The following is a 17,437-nucleotide window of genomic DNA, read 5'->3' as shown; positions in this document are numbered from 1 at the left end:
TGCCATAAAACTGGAAGTCCTGGCTCAAATTGAAAAAAGAGGAATAAGAGATTAGTAGGTGAAATACAAAGCTATCATTCTTTGAGGATGATGTCATCTTCCACCTAGAAAATGAAAACAACAGATTAACAATTAGAATTAATAAGATAATTCTATAGATTTGCCATATTAGAGATTAGTTCCAAAAAATCAATGTAACTTATCAACATCAGCAATAACCAGCTAGAACATAAAATAAGAAATAAGAAAACATTTACAAAAGCACCAAAACATTTATAAGTATTTAGGGATTAACCAAGAACACCCTAAACATCTCTAAGCACCAAAACTTAATAAAGGGCATAGAAAATAATCTAGATAAATGGAGAGAAATTCCATATTCTTATATAGGATAATTTAATGTTATAAAGATATCATTTCTTGCCAAATTAATCTATTGATTCAAAGCAATACCAACCAAAATTGCAGGGGGGTTCTTCCCCACATATAAAACTTTACTGAAATATGGACTTGGGAGAAAAAAAATGTATGTGAATAGCCAAGCCACCTCCAAAGGTTTCTGACTCAAAAACAAATCCTACAGGCTAGTTTTTCTTTGAAGCTTTCCAGTTCACCATTGTCACCTTTAGAAACAGAATATAAAGGGAGGATCTTGCCCTATCACATGTGAATACATATTACAAAGCCAAAATATAATTTTTTAAAAACCAGCCAGGCATTTGTTCAAGAGCAGACAAATAGGATAATGGAAAACACCAGAGAGCTGAGAGGGGCCAGGAGACACCTTCCTGGAAGCTTCTTCACTGGAGAGGAACATTCAAAAGGCCCCAGGATTCATCCCCTCTCCCTCCCCAGCCCTGCTGCCCTTCCCCTCCCCCTCTCTCTTTGAGCCTGGCCATTTGCCTTTTCTCTGACTCATCCCCTTTCTTAGAATGCTTGGATCTAGAGATAAAGTGGTCTCATAGTTCACTTAGAATCCCATGATGGTTTAAAGGACCAAATTGTTTAAAGATCAGTCAAAAGAGGAAAAGATAGGAGGGAACTCTGGCCTTGACGCACAATCTTTCCACCACTTTTATCTGCCATTCGTTCGGCTTTTCTGCTGGATGTGTTCTCAGTCATTGTCATTACACTGGGGGCATTTGTGGAAAGAGAAAGGAAACTTTAATTAGCATATCGCGTTTCACGCTGATCAACTGTTGTTGGAAGGAGATGCCATAACTCATTGGCATCCCTACCTCCCTCCTCCTAGGGATGCTTGAACTCAGGCCGCGGTGCTGTATTAGTTTCTCAGGGCAGTGAAACGAGGTGCCACAAGCTGGGTGGCTTAAAACAATGGACATTTATTCTTTTAATGTTCTGGAGGCTAGAAGTCTGAAATCAAGGTCTCAGCAGAGCCAAACTCTTGCTGAAGGCTCTAGGAGAGAATCTGTTAGCAGAAGGAAAGAAATCATAAAGATCAGATCAGAAATACATGAAAAAGAAATGAAGGAAACAGTAGCAAAGATCAATAAAACTAAAAGCTGGTTCTTTGAGAAGATAAACAAAATTGATAAACCATTAGTCAGACTCATCAAGAGAATCTGTTTCAGGGCTCTCTCCCAGGTTTTTGCGTTGAGAACAATCCTTGGCATTGTCAGCCTGTAGCTACATCACTCTAATTTCTACCTCTTTTGTCACACTGCATTCTCCCTTTGTGTCTGTGTCTCTTCTCCTCTTCTTATAAGTACACCAGTCATATTGGATTAAAGGCCATCCCTACACCAGTATGATTTCATCTGAACTAATTACATCTGCAACAACCTTATTTCCAAATAAGGTCACATTCTGAGGTTCTGAGAAGCACACGAATTTGAACGGGGGCACAGTTTAGCCTAGTACAGGTATACTTGTGTATTTGGTTGGCTTAATTTTATATAAGACTGACTTTGGCATTATCTAAATTATTAGGAATGCATCTAGTTCGTACATCAGTCAGTTGCTTTCCCCATAAAACCATGGTTAATGACACCAAATCATCAGACATTTGTGCATGTGGTCATTCTGTAAACCTTTATTATTAAGCACGTGCCACATGCCAGGGATTGTGCTAAGGAGGACGTTGAGAAGTTCACACTCCATGAGCGGAACAAACACATAAACAAAAAAAATCGCAAAAAATTAAAATAAATGCTAATATAAGGGGCACAGGGAAGGGAGTCTGGCCAGACCAGAAAAGGCTGAATGGAGATAAAGCTTAGCGAGGATGAGGTGGAACTTACAGCAAGTAAGGAGCTTGGGGCAGCAGGACCAGCACATGCAAAGGCACAGAGATATAAAAGAACATTCCTATCTGAGGAGCTACACACATTTCAGGTTGACTAGAGAGGCGGAAGTGTCTGCAACAGCAAGAGATGAGTCTGGAAAGAGCATCAAAGACAAGAGGACAGATGAGGGTAGAGCTTCATTTTGTAGGTGATGGGGAGGGCTTTACGCAAAGGATTAAAACAAAAACACCTGAATTTTTAAAAATGCACTTGGGGAGTATAGCAGTGGGGAGGATAGATCGAAAGGAAGGGGATGAGGTTGGGAGACCTCAAACATAACAATGTCTTTAGGTTATTCCAGAAGACAGAGGGTGTTGGCATGGTCTCAGGTAATAGCATTGGGAGAGGAGAAGAGGGATGGATTAAAGAGATTCAGGAGGTGACTCTGATGGGGTTGGAGGGAGGAGATGGGGAGAGCAGAGATTCTGATATGACTCCCTGGATTCTAGTGAACATGGGTCATGCAGGTGCCACCAACGAAGGCAGACAACTTAGGCAGAAGAGGTTTTACAGAGGGTGGCACGGGCAGTGACTTCCAATTTTAATCTGGACGCATCTTCCTTGGTGTGCAAGGTGAATTGGGGATGCTCAGGTGGATGGTTGGCTGCAATAGTTGGGATATAGAAGAAACACAGGAGGTTAAAATACACATTTGAGAGCCATTGTGGTTTGGACATAGTCATGTGTGTGCACAGTGTGCAGAATTACAGAAGGAACATGGTGGAAGCTCGGAGAACTGAACACGTGCAGCCCATAAGAGAAGGAGCAGGTGAGACCTAGAAAACTGCTCAGGATGAGGTAAGAAGGTAGGCGACAGGGACCTGGCAGAAGGCGATTCTCGGATTCAAAACTGTGGGGAGTGAAGGACACGGAACATTTTGGGCTCTGAGACGTGAGTCCCCCCCCCCCCACACACATATACACACACACACACACACACACACACAGTGCTTCTACAACAATGATCTCACATCAGAGAATTTAGCTTTCTAAATTTATAAAGTTAGTATTTTGATGCTGAGTGTTAATATATCTATTTAAATGTCGAGAACAGTTCAAAGCATTTCTGCTGAAAGAAATTAAATACTGAAGGAAATTTGCTGCAGCCAATGCAGTCCATAAATAAAGCAAAGAGGACATTAATGTAGCCTTCTTTTGTAGTTCTCTGAACCAGCTCCACACTACTCTGCCATAAAGGTGTTTCCTAGGATGAATTTGATCAGTGGTGGAGAAAGGACCCTGGTGAGGCCATATTAACAATCACAAGAATGGCATTCAGACATATGCATGCATGAGTGCACACACACACACACACACACACAGCTTTTAAAAGTTAATAAGTAGTTCATTCTTGCTTTTCTTTCTTTTCCCTCCCTCCCTTCTCTATTTCCTTCCTTCCTTCCTTCCTTCCTTCTTTCCTTTAGAACAGCACCTACAGGCTATTTCCTGGTTTTGCACACCTGGGACACCAGGAAATGATTATGATTGCAAGGAAGTAGGGTCCACCCAATCCAGCTATCTATAAATAACAACTCCTATGGACGTTTTTAAAACCTCTATATATCTTTATGAAGATGAGAAATGACCCTTTAAATGGAACCCATGCTGATAAGACAAGCTCCTAGAATTTGTTTTTTAAGATAGGTTTTATTTTTCTTAAGTGAAGTATAGTTGATTTACATATCACCCGTGTGCAGAGACAGGGATGCATCCATCAAGAATCTACGGCCTGGGCTTCCCTGGTAGCACAGTGGTTAAGAATCCGCCTGCCAATACAGGGGACATGGGTTCGAGCCCTGGTCTGGGGAGCTCCCACATGCCGCAGAGCAAATAAGCCCGTGAGCCACAACTACTGAGCCTGCGCTCTAGAGCCCACGAGCCACAACAAGAGAAGCCACCACAATGAGAAGCTCGTGCACCACAACGAAGAGTAGCCCCCGCTCGCCGCAACTAGAGAAAGCCCGCGCGCAGCAACGAAGACCCAACGCCGCCATAAATAAATAAATTTATTTTAAAAAAAAAAAGAAGAAGAATCTATGGCCCAAGTGGTGTCCATTTGCAGCTCTGCTGTCCTGACGGGGAGGGAGTATTACTGAGCCAGGGTTAAAAGCACAGTTCAGCTGAGCTGCCTTCCTCTCCTGCAGGCTCTAGAACTCTCTCCTGCGTGGTCCAGCGTGCTCTGGCCCACCCTGTCAGTGCACGGATGTCTGACTGCCTTCTGCCAAGCCTTGGCATCCTCTTCCACGTCTGTCCAAACCTCAAGCTCTGAGTTCTGAGTCTTTATTAGCTGGTATATAAGAAAGACTCATGAATCCCAGGCAATCTCAGTGACCTTAACCACATGGTGCATCATCTTCCTGCGTCTAACTGGAGGCCCTGTCTCTGCAACCTCTCACAGCTCTCGCCTCCCTATGGGGGATGAGGGTCCTTTCCTGGGGAGGGGTACTTCAGCTCCTGCCAGGCATTCACTGAAGATGACAACAGCCACGACACTCCCTGCTTAACACCACTAAACATCTCTTCAGCCAGCATGGTCCTCCAAAGCCAATGGGCATTGTGGCTTAATTACGTCTTAATCAAGGCTGCACAGTTACCTCAGGAAATTCAAGTGTTTCTAGTGGGTGTGGCTTAAGGATGACAGGTAGCTTCATCTTTAGACAGTCTATGAATTATACGGATTTTATTCAACAGGTTTCCAAAGTCGGTTTTTATGTATTCCTCTTATACACCTTTGCTGCAGAATCTTTACTTCCTGCTTCTGCCTGCATCCATGGGCCACCGCTAGCTGATTTCTTCCACGTGAAGCAGGTTCCGCGGTGCAGATCTGGACTCGGCTTTCACACGGGGGTGAGTGAGTTGCTACTCTTTTAAGGATGGCGTTTCTTAGCAACAAAGGATTGTTTGCCCTGTTGCCTGTCAGTCGATTCTCTGCCTGCTGCTCTCAGCTCAGTTTTTTCAATCTAATCTTTGGCAAGAAGTATCGCTGATAACACTGAAGCTAACATGTTCTTCCCGTCCCTGCCTCCCCCACCAAGAAAAACCAACTAACCAAAGTAACATGTTGTAAGACTATTCTAGTTGCAGTACTGATTCATAGAATTCATCAATATTATTTAATATTTTATACTGAATCCAAATGTGCTTGTTGTTTAGTGCCTGGAACAATTATAGCCAAGAAAACTTATATAAAATATAATATAATATAATATAATTTAATACATATACTTTACTTTTCATTTCTTTCTTTTACATTTTATTTTACTTCGCATTTCTACTGGTGCAAGTAGAAAATTATATTTTTCTTGTGCTCATTGGCTGTTCACATTTCTCATCCTATGATTTGTTCAGTTCAGGACATCTGCGACCTTTGTCAGTAGAGATAAATTATCTTCTGGACCACCGTTAACCAGACAGGTAAGAAATTGTAATGTTTTACAATAAAAATATCCTCATGCATTTCTTTAGGTAATTAAAAATTATATTTAAATGCCCAATGTCACTAAGAAATCAAAAAATTCAAATTAAAAAGATAGCAGGATATTTTTTTTTGTCCATCAGGGTGGCAAAATTGTAGAGATTTGTAATCTCCAGGGCTGGTAAGCAGTTGAAAAATGAGCATTCAAGTAGGCTCTAAAGTGATATAACTAGTGCAACCTTTTAAGAGAAAATTCGGCACTATCTATCCAAATTCAAGTGTGCCTGCAACGCAACCCTGACGTTTCTATTCTAGAAATCTATTCCACACACACCCTCCCCCATGTACACAAAAGATGGGTGTTCAAAGGTGTTCACTGCAGCATTTTTATTATACTGAAAAGTGGGAAAGACCCTAAATGTTCTTCAACAGAGAGTGAATGTCTAAGTAAACGCTGGTGCATTCGTAGCATGGCGTAGTTCTACGCAATAGAGTTTTTAGCAATGATGGAAATGTTCTGTATTTGCTCTGTCCAGCACAGTATCCTTGTGATTGCTAAGCACTTGAAATGTGGTAAGCACAACTGAGGAACTGAATTTTAAATTTCATTTAATTTCAATTATCTTAAATTTAAATAGAAATAGATCCCAAGTGGCTAGTGGATACCACAGTGGACAGCATGGGTCTAGAAACAACCATTCAGCTGCTAAAAAGGAGATAGATTTATAAGAACTGACATGGGAAAAGACAAAACATATTGTTAAATTTGTTAAAAAGCCAAGGGCCGAACGATTTTGTACATAGTACAGGTCAATGTTTTCCCAAATATTTGCATAAGCACAAATATATGTAAATAAACACATAGAAAATGTTCTGAATAATACACATTTGCAATATCTGGAGAAAGGAGTTGAAATGAGAGCCACAGTGAAGGAGACTTTCATACTCGACTCTGTGTTTGCATTTTATGGTAATGTAATTTGTGCCACTTGGTTAATTTTTTAAATAGTTTCAGAAAATCAAGAAAGATGTAAGCAAAATTGAATAAATAAACTATAAGGCATATGCAATATTTTGAGTGTATACACATGGTCCTGATTCAAGGTCTATTTCAAATGCCCCATCGCCCTGACATCTTCGTTAACCCATTCAACCAAATCTATTCTCTCTCCTTCAGACCCCACAGCCCAGCACTTGCCCCAAGGCCCTTGGCATATTCTGTCATAGTTGCCCTCAAGGCTACTTCCCCGCAATTAGTCTGTCAGTTTCTTGAGGGTAAGACTGCGTCTTCCCCGACCTATTCACTGTACAATCTCCCTCATACCCAAGCACAGTGCCTTACATGTAAAATATATAACTTAATTATTCATTGAATTGGATTTTGAAACAGTCCTTTATGGAATCATTACTGATTCTCTCCTTTTAATAAATATTCTTTTATTTCTAGGATTATCATCAGTACCATTTTCCTGGGCAAATTTGTACATCTCTGGCTGATGAGCTCAGCTGGTTAGAGCTCTGTGCTAACGAGACCATGACCCTGGTTAGCACTGCCCTCTTAGTTCCATGGCCACAAACTGCATCCCTAATTCCAACCAGCTGTCACCAAATGGCAGTTGTGTATAATAATGAATATCAGATGGGAAGGCTGGAGAGATCAGTCTAAAACTGTCACTGTTATTGTAGGTAAAGAGATATATTTACATTTACATGCTCTATTAGGGTTGTTTCTGCTCTTGTCTGCCTCACTCATTTGACTGTAAACCTCATAAGGGAAGAAGACGTAGCCCATACATCTCTGTATCTGCTTCAATGCCTATCATTCCTTAGTGCATGTGTTCAGTAAGTGATTACTGAGTTGAATTTTGCTAAGAATGAGTGTTTTGCTAGTGGTGTATTATTTTAGTACATGAGGTCAACTGGAAAAACAGCCAGGGAACTAGTGCTTTCGTGTACTTTCTATGTTACAAGGACCACAGTAGCCTTTTGAATCTTTACTCTCTTTAATCTGACAACAGCCTGATAAATTATTCCATCACTATGTCATAAATAAGAAAAATGAGGCAAACAAAGTATAAGTTCAAAGACTTATACCTAGATAATGAAAGAATGAAGTAATATTTAAACTAATTAATAATCTAAGCCTGTAAAAGTTATCATTATGATATAAAAACACTCAGTTTTCCAAATCCAGCTAACCCTAACTTATAACCAATGGACCTCTATTGTCAATGACCCAAAGTACCATAGTGGAGTCAACACAGCACGTGCAAGTCTTAAAAACAATCAACTGCATATGAGGTCATCGGATTTGAATTGTGCTATAATTCACTTTGACTTTGTATAACCATTGCCTGAAATTACAAGACTGTAAAATTGAGAGGCTCTATATCCTTAAGATAGAAAAGGCAGACTCAAAGAGGAACGGGACCACCTTTAAGACCACCTTAATAAGTAGTGTTGGAATAGGATGGCTTCCTTTATAGGATTTAGCAAAACCAAATATGGGAAGACAAGTTTTGTCTTCCTTTTACATCGGTTTCAACATAGGAATGTGATATGATCCATGTACACAGAAGGTCTTGAAAACTAAATTGACCTCTAGATCCAGATATCCAACAGCCTACTCTACATTTTCTCCAATTTCCACAGGCCTCTTAAATCTAAAATCAAATTTAACATCTTTCCTGAAAAATCTGTCATGGTAGGCAGGATAATGGCCTCCCAAAGATATCTACATCTTAATCTTCTTGGAGCCTATGAATTTTACCTTACATGGCAAAGAGAACTTTGCAGATGTGGTTAAGTTAAAGATCTTGAGATGGAGGGATGATTCTGGATTATTGAGGTGGGTAGAACATAATTACAAGGCTCCTTATAAGAGGAATACAGAAGGGTCAGAGTCAGAGAAAGAGAAGTAATGATGGAAGGAAAGGGTAGAGTGATGTAGAGCCATGAGCCAAAGAATGTGGCAGCCTCCAGACACTGGAAGCACCTGGAAATGGATTCTCCCCTAACATCTCCATAAGGAATACAGCCTTTTCATCCTATCTTAAACTTCTGACCTTCAGAACTACAAGAGAACAAATATGTGTTGCTTTAAGTCACTGAATTTGTGGTAGTTCGTTACAGCGGCCATAGGAAACTAATTTGTCGTACTCCTTACACAAGTCAGAAAAGCTGCAGGAAACAGACAACTCATTCAAAAAGGGTAATTGAGGACAGCTTAATAAAGAAGCCATTTTCAAGAGACGGGCACAGTAATAGAAGATCAACAAGGAAAGATGATGTGCCCTTGCATGAGCAATGTCAGGGAGCCATAGCTCTGCCAGACTGAAGAAGCAAGAGGTAGTTCCAGGCACCCAGAGTGCAGCAGGAAAGGGCTTGCAGCTGGTGTCAGCTTGCGGTCTGAAATGGAGGGAGCCGAGGAATAAACACCCTCCGAGGTTTCCTCTTCCCACCCTCTGATCTCTGTTGGTGCTGCCCCAGGGCCAAACCCAACCAGATATCACAGGGTGATGGAGCCCAGTTGAAACGTCCACAGAAATCAACCCTACCAGGCACAGATTGGAAAGGGAAAGAATGGGAGAAGGTACCCAGCCTTCTACATTCTGGATCTTGGTGAATGGTTCCACCATCACCCAGACATTCCCTCTGGCATCCAGGAGTCACCTTGGACTCCCCCTTTCCTCTCCTTCACCAAGTGCAGATTCAGCTCTTTCAGGAAGAGTCAAGGTCCACAGGATTTCTTTTATCTCCCATGTGGCTCTCCTCAATGAACTTCCCATCAGAGCTAACCACTGACATGGATAGACAGTTATTATTTGCCTCATGTATTTCTTTATGTCATTCCTACATCATCCCTAAATAATATAGAGCTCTTTTTTTTGTATGCTTTACACTTTATAAATAAATGATAAAATAAAAAATAATATCTTACTGGATATAATATTCAGTAATTTGCTTATTTTTGTACACATTTTTGTTTTATATAATTGCATAAATCACATTTATGAAGTCCATCATAAATATATAAACATATATACACATATTCATATGAACATATTCCTAAGGGTCAGATCTAGCTATTTTCACTGCTGTACAGAATCTCTTTGTGAACTGTAAGGGGTGATATTTATCATGATGCCCTTAAAGGAAAGTGGCTTGACTTCTCAAAGCACTAAAAAAAAAAAAAAAGAAAAGCTGAGGTGTTTCCAAAATCTATTGTAACCAGAAGCAAAAGGAAGAAAAACAAACATTGAACAGCAGGAGGTGTGAGTTGAGTTTTATCACTAAAAATCACTTTATTTCCCTTTGAGCAATCCAATTGCATTCCTAAGATTCTGCATTTTCACTAAAGACGCACTATAATTCTTCACTTGAGAAAACTCACATTTATCTCCACTGCTTGGAAAGTTTACAGGGTGATGAATTTGAGATATGGAAGCACTCTATAGCAGAAAATTAACTAGTAATGTTGCCAGAATTCAGAGAACTTTGAGCAATATAGCTAAGGCAAGGAAAATAATTTTATGAGGAAAATAAGCTGAATTTATAGGCCCCTTTCCTTACTTCGTTCAAGAACATAGTAATTTCAAACGATATATGTTTTTCCATGATTATGAAACAAAATAATGCTTTGTGGGAATTTTAGAAAATATATTAAAATATTAAAGTAAAATACTCTCCCCAAAATAGCATTATATAATTCCTTCCAAAACTTTTCTATAAACACATTTGTTTGAGATAGGGGGCATTCTGTCAGTTACAACTTTGTTTCACTTGGATCTTTACACATGGCATTGTGATAAGCATGTTCCCGTGTCATCAAATACTCTGCATAATTTTAAGTCAATGGGGATAACAGAGATGGCTTAATAAATGACATTGGGACAATATATTAACCAGTTGAAAAGAAAAGAAAACTCGATCACTAGAATTCTCTCCTTAATTCAAAGTAAATTCTAGATTATACAAAAGTTAAGTATTAAAAAATAAAAACATCAAAGCACTAGAATACAGCTTTAGGTGAATATTCATAATTTTGAAGTGGGGAAGCATTTTCTAAGAATGTCATAAAACCAAAACCTTTAAATAAAGAATACAGTTTGAATATATAAACATTAGTCGCTTTGTGAAGAAATCATGAGCAAAGTCGAAAGAAAAAATGACAGAAAGATAAAATGTTTGCAACCTGTCCGACAGCAAATGGGCCAAGATGCAAAGAACACTGACAATAAAAATTAGATGACTTGACGAGTCACCAAAGGATAACTACAAACTTTCAGCATGAAGTGGTTCAACTTCACTAATCAAAGAAAGGCAAGAAAAAAAGGGAAATACTTACCTGCTACCGGATCGCGGATGGTTGATAACACTGATTAAACGCAGCGTGACAAGGGTGCTGGGAAACGGGCGAGCTCATGGCTGCTCGCCTTTCATTGGCCAAAGTGAGTCACATGACCACATCTAATTTGAGGTGGGCAGGCAAGTTCAATCCTACTACCTCTAGAATAAGAGAAGTCAGCGAATTTATCAATAGCCCTAATGACTGCTGTATTAAGTGTTGGAATAGTTAGAGAATTTTTATTTTCATGTTTGTACTTTTTGTACTGTTATTTTATTTTTACAATTAAATCTATCTTAAAACAAAAAAACTAGTGAAATAGCTTCATAAGCATAATTTTAAATATTTTTATAAGAATCCATTGTGTGGCTATATCAGAGTTAGTAACTCATTACCTTAATCTCAGACATTTGTATTTTTCTAAAGGTTTTACTGTTATACATAACACTATGGTAAACATTTTATTGCAAAATAGCTTTACTTGCATTTCATTAGGATAAATTGCCATCAGCAGAACTAGTGGATCAAATAGCATGAACATTTTCTGACTTTCCTTGTTTTCTTATCTTTTGTGCAACAGAATATTAACTTTGTGAAATAAAATGAAAAAGCAGTGTAGTTTTATGAACTTTAAGGGTAATTTCATAAGAACTGGGGGAGGGGCAAATAAGACACAGTTAACAGACTTCCTTCTTAACTAAGAAATCAGATCATTCACGTGGGAAGCAGGCCACCCTGAGGTCCTATCTCCAGTCTGCCACCTCTTAGGTACTTACATTACTTTGGGCCATTTATTAAATCTCCTGGAGCCTCAATTTATTGACTACAAAAGAGAGATTAAAATGCCCACCATTCAGTGTCCTTCAAAAGATGAATGGATAAAGAAGATGTGGCATATATATACAATGAAATACTACTCAGTCATAAAAAAAGAATGAAATTTTGCCATTTGCAGCAACATGGATAGACCTGGAGGGCATTATGCTAAGTGAAATAATGGTTACCAGTTGGGGGGGGTGGGTGGCAATATAGGGGTAGGGAAGTAGGAGGTACAAACTATTGGGTGTAAGACAGGTTCAAGGATGTATTTATTGCACAACACAAGGAATATAGCCAACATTTTGTAACAACTGTAAATGGAAAGTGACCTTTCAAAATTGTATAAAAAATAAATAATAAATTAAAAGAAATATTCCATCAAAAAATTAATTTTAAAAATGCCCACCATTCAGTGATGTAAAATAAATACTTTGGAGAACCTATTAACATGCATTACGGACCTGCTGTATAATTGCCTTATGGGAATTGTTCCAGCTGCTTTTGTTGGTATTTTAATAATATTGGCTTAAGCCTCTGTTGCCAAGGATGGAGAGAAAAAGGTGCTATGAGCTCTCCTAGACAGAAAAAGAATTAATAAATTGATTAAAGCACATTACTGTGTGCTTTTCAAAGCAACCTCCGTCTCCACTCCCCTCTAAAGCCCAGGGGAGTGAGCCTGTGCTGGAGAAAGGATTTTGAAAGGGAAAAGGGTGGTGGGTTTAAGACCTGCAAGTGTCCAAATTCATCCTCCAGCAAAGGTAGAAGTCATTTTCTCTAACTCAGTGGTTTTCACCTGGGGTGTTTTTACCGCTGGAAGACAGCTTTCGGGGTTGATATTAACACCGGCATCCGGTGGGCGGAGACCAGGGCTGCTGCGAAGCCTCGTACAAGCACAGGACAGCCTCACCACGGAGAATTATCCCGTCCAGATTGCCAGTAGTGTCAAGGTTAAGAAATCCTGCTCGAAATTGATGTATTCTAATATTTAATTCTATTTTTTCTGCTTAGCAACATCTCTTTTATCTACAAGTTTATACTCCCATCCTAATAACTTTATAATTTTGATTAGATGTCAGTTGACTATATTTCTTCTAATTGGTTATAGAACTGAAGGTCTTTACTGGCAACGAAATTTTAGAAAAACTTTAGAAGTTAAACAAAAACCAAGTGAAAAAAATGTAAATGAGGCTTTGTTTAATAAAAGGGATCAACTTGTAGTTGCAACCTATTTAGAAAATAATACTCAGGCAAACACAGTTCATCAAAAAACATATAATTTGGACAAATCTATTCTCAGATGAAATGTCTATGTTTTGAAAGCTTTTATCACTTGAGAAAAAAAGAAAAATATCAATAAACTAAGGATTTATCTTAAAAATCTAGAAAAGGAGGGGGGGGAAAAGCAAAACTCTGAGGGAAGAAATGATGAAGACAAAACCAGAAATACCTGAATTACAAAAACAGTAAAAGTGTTAAATAAATCAAAAATTAGTTATTTGAAAAGGGCATGGCAATATGTAAGTTACCCAAACTTAGATGATCTTAAAATAACGTCTTGTGCTGGATAAAATTTCCAGGTCCCCCTACCTCCTCAAATTCAAATCCTGAACATTTGAGGAAAGACCCTGAAATCCGTTATTTTATCAAGTACTCCAGCTGATTCTTATAAATGGGCAACTTCAGGAAATCCTGAAAGTAGCCACTCTTTAAAAAGGCTAATCAAGAAAAAAAGGAGAGGAAGCCCAAATAGAGAAGGTTACGAATGTAAGAGAAGTCAGAACCATATTTATGGAAAAGACTTTTTAAAAGTATGAGTGAAATGTCATCTATTACAGGAAAATCTTTTTATTATGTCTCTGACATTTGTTGCCATTTCCATTCTGATGATAGATATTTTGAATCTCCTGAATTTGTCCTCCATGACCTCTATTTATCTCTATATATTGTTCACTTATTTATTTATCTAGTTAATTTTGCTTTTCTTATTAATCTCTGCAGACTTTTCCTCTGAGAATTTTGGAGGCTCTGATCTTGACTTCTGCACTTCCAATGATTTTTTTCTTTGAATTCAGTGGTTGTACTTTTCATCAGAAAACCTTCTTTCCTGTTCTCATACCATTCTATTCACAGACACACTATCCACTGAGAACGCAAATTAGGGAATCTCCAAAGCTTTCTTTCTGGTTCAAGAAGCCTATTTCACACCCAAGAATTAGGGATCATGATGAAGAGGGTGTTTGCTCTGAGTCCCTAGATTGATCCCTTTTGGAACCAGCAACTCCTTGCAAATGTCCAGTTGTATTTCTCAGCTTGTTTATCATGCAGGGAGTTCTGTCTATATTTGGGAGCACTGGTAGTGGAGTGGCTTCTGGAAGAGATGAGGACACACTGTGCAGGACACTGCTGGAAGTGTCTAAGCCCAGATAAGGGAGAAAGGAAAGCCATGACTTAACCATGCTTTTTCTATAGGTCAGAGGTTGCATTACCTATGGAGGCTTCATGGCTGCACCAAAGACTTTCTTTGCTGAGGAAGGCAGGTCACTGCCCACTTCTGCAGCTGCCATGAAGCCTCTTGATAGTAGCTGGGGGTGACAGCACCCGTGGTGTCAGGGTGTCCCTGCCTGCACCTGGAGACACTGTTGTGACGAGAGCCTCCAGTAGCCGTCTGCTCTGGAGTTGGGCTGCCTGTTCCAGGACACTCGCCAGGAGGGAGGCTGTCTCCCCATCACTGCGCATGCCCCCGCCCTCGCCTCTCTTCTCTGCAGCACGAGCCACAGGGCTAAATGGAGCCCTGCCATTGCCTTCCCAACAACGGTGGGGCCCACAAGTCCAGCAACCTGCCCCATGCCCTCCATCTGGTTTCCATCGCGTGACATTTTGCAGAGATCCCATGAAGTTCCTGGCATACTTTTGAAATGCACGATTCCTGGTTTCTGGTGCTAATGCATTTTCTTCTCTTTTGGATTATTTTCTTTTTTAAAAAAATTATTTATTTATTTATTCGTTTGTCTTTATTTTTGGCTTTGTTGGGTCTTTGTTGCTGCGCGCAGGCTTTCTCTAGTTGCGGTGAGCGGGGGCTGCTCTTCGTTGCGGTGCGCGGGCTTCTTGCTGTCCTGGCTTCTCTTGTTGCGGAGCACAGGCTCTAGGCACGCGGGCTTCAGTAGTTGTGGCACGTGGGCTCAGTAGTTGTGGCACGTGGGCTCAGTAGTTGTGGCTTGCGGGCTCAGTAGCTGTGGCTCGCGGGCTCTAGAGCACAGGCTCAGTAGTTGTGGTGCACAGGCTTAGTTGCTCCGCGGCATGTGGGATCTTCCCGGACCAGGGCTCGAACCCATGTCCCCTGCATTGGCAAGTGGATTCTTAACCACTGAGCCACCAGGGAAGCCCTGGATTATTCTCTTGATTTAAAATTGGGGATGGAGGAAGGAGGAGGAGACATGTTAAATGCATATGCTTCGTTCAGTGTTTTAACTGAAAATTCCACCGCACTCTACTCACAGGGAGTTTTCTTCTTTCTTGCTAAAAATTGAACAGAACAAGATAGAAATGGCACAAACATGTTTCTAAGGAAGCAAGATCTGAAATATCCTGTGCCTCAACCCCAGAGAAGCAGCATCCAGAGCTGTTGGAAGAAGCCAAGGACCAACGAGCCCACCCCTCTGAGATGCGGAGCTCACTCTTCATGCTCCCAAGAGCCTTCTTCCTACCTTTTTGAGGACAGTCAGTGGGAAGACTGTCTTCTCACAGTTAGACTCTTTAAACCAGACAGCTTCCTACTAATATTTCATTTTAGAAGGTTGAAATCTGGTTTCACAGGAAACTCATTCCACAGAGACTTTTCCCTTCCACTCAGATCCAATTATTGGAAACAAAGATGTACCCAGCACCTCCTTTAAAAAAAGGAAAAATAGTTCAAACTCGGGGGCAGCAGAAAATGAAACCTCAGCCATTTGTCAAAAGGCCCATTAAGCCCATTATTTTCTGAAAGGAAATCTTTTGGCAGCCTTTTGTCAGTTCCAAATTTAGAGGTACTCATTCAGGATGTGAGAGTGGAAATGATGAAGTTAAGAGAGGCTCCACTGATGCTCTTTTTAAGCCAACCCATGTGTCCTCATCAGGGGGATGCAAAATTCATCAGGAAAATGAGGTCTCCTTGGCTGAAAGCTGCTCCCTCTGTTCCCATTAGCATCCGCACCTCTCAGAACCACTCGATGACCTACCTGCCCCAGAACACCTTGTAGCCCCACAGCTGGATTCTGACTGTAGTAGCAGTAGTGACTCCTGAAGCACTGCCGGGGCCACTCCTGGCTTTTCCTCCTGGAGCTCCAAGGGATCCCTGTTCATTGCCCTTCTCTTCTGTCCTCAGTCCCTGGCTCCTCCACCTTTCCTGAAGGAGAAAAATAAGGAGTGAGGTCATTATAACTCACAGGGCTGGAGAATCTCTACCCTCTTGATGGGAAAGCCCTTCGCTTTTGCTCCTTCTCCCAGACTGTTGGCCTCTGATACAAATAGCCCCTCCAGCAGCATCGCTGGCGTTTGCAGGCGGGAGCCTTGGAGTTGGAGCCCACAGTTTTGAACACCTAATCCCCAGCTTCCTCTCTGAAAGACCCTTGAAAAGATAACTGACTTCAGAATGTTTGACATTCTTATCCAAAGGGGCAATTGTGAGAATCAGAAAACATTATTCACGGAACACTGTACTGCGTTCAATAATATCCTCCAAAAATCCATGTCTACCTGGAATCTGTGAATGTGACCTTATTTGGAAACAAAGTCTTCGCAGGTGCATTCAAGTTCAGATGAGGTCACACTGGATTAGGGTGAGTCCTAACGCATTGACGGGTGTCGTTATAAGAAGAGGGAAATTTGGACACACACAGGGAGAAGAAGGTCACATGACCATGGAGACAGAGATTGGAGTGATGAGAGTCACTATTCCATAGGTTCAAGGCCAGGGAATGCCAAGGATTGCTGACAACCATCAGAAGCTAGGAAGAGACAAGGAAGATTCTTCCCTAGATCTTTTGGAATGAGAACAGTCCTGCTGACACATTGATCTCAGACTTCTAGCCTTCAGAACCGTGAGAGAATAATTTCTGTTGTTTAAGCCACCCGATTTGTAGTAATTTGTCATGGCAGCCTTAGCAAACTAATATAGACACCATTAGCATTGTACCTGGCAAATATTCCACACGCGATAAACACACAAGTTTTTTCAGTAGCTAACAATGTGTCTGAAACATAATAGATGCTCAATAAATACTTGTGGAATGAAATGAGTAAATGTTAAAGCATCTCTTTGAAGCATATTTTAAGAACATATATAAGAATCTATTTCTAAATTTAAAGAGACTTTATGCAGAAAAAATATTTATACTAATATGGTATTTAATGTTAGAAAAATTTTAAATAAAGTCCAAGATTAGCATAATAATTAAGCAAATTATGGTACACCCATATGGCAGAATTACATATAGAAATTTAAAACATTAATAAAGATTGTAATAATATTATTGAATATTATTGTAACATAAAATGTATTATTTTGAGCTC

The sequence above is a fragment of the Balaenoptera ricei genome, chromosome 7 (genome assembly GCF_028023285.1).
Source record: "Balaenoptera ricei isolate mBalRic1 chromosome 7, mBalRic1.hap2, whole genome shotgun sequence".
NCBI lineage: Eukaryota > Metazoa > Chordata > Mammalia > Artiodactyla > Balaenopteridae > Balaenoptera > Balaenoptera ricei.
Note: the sequence above shows the minus strand (reverse complement) of the source record.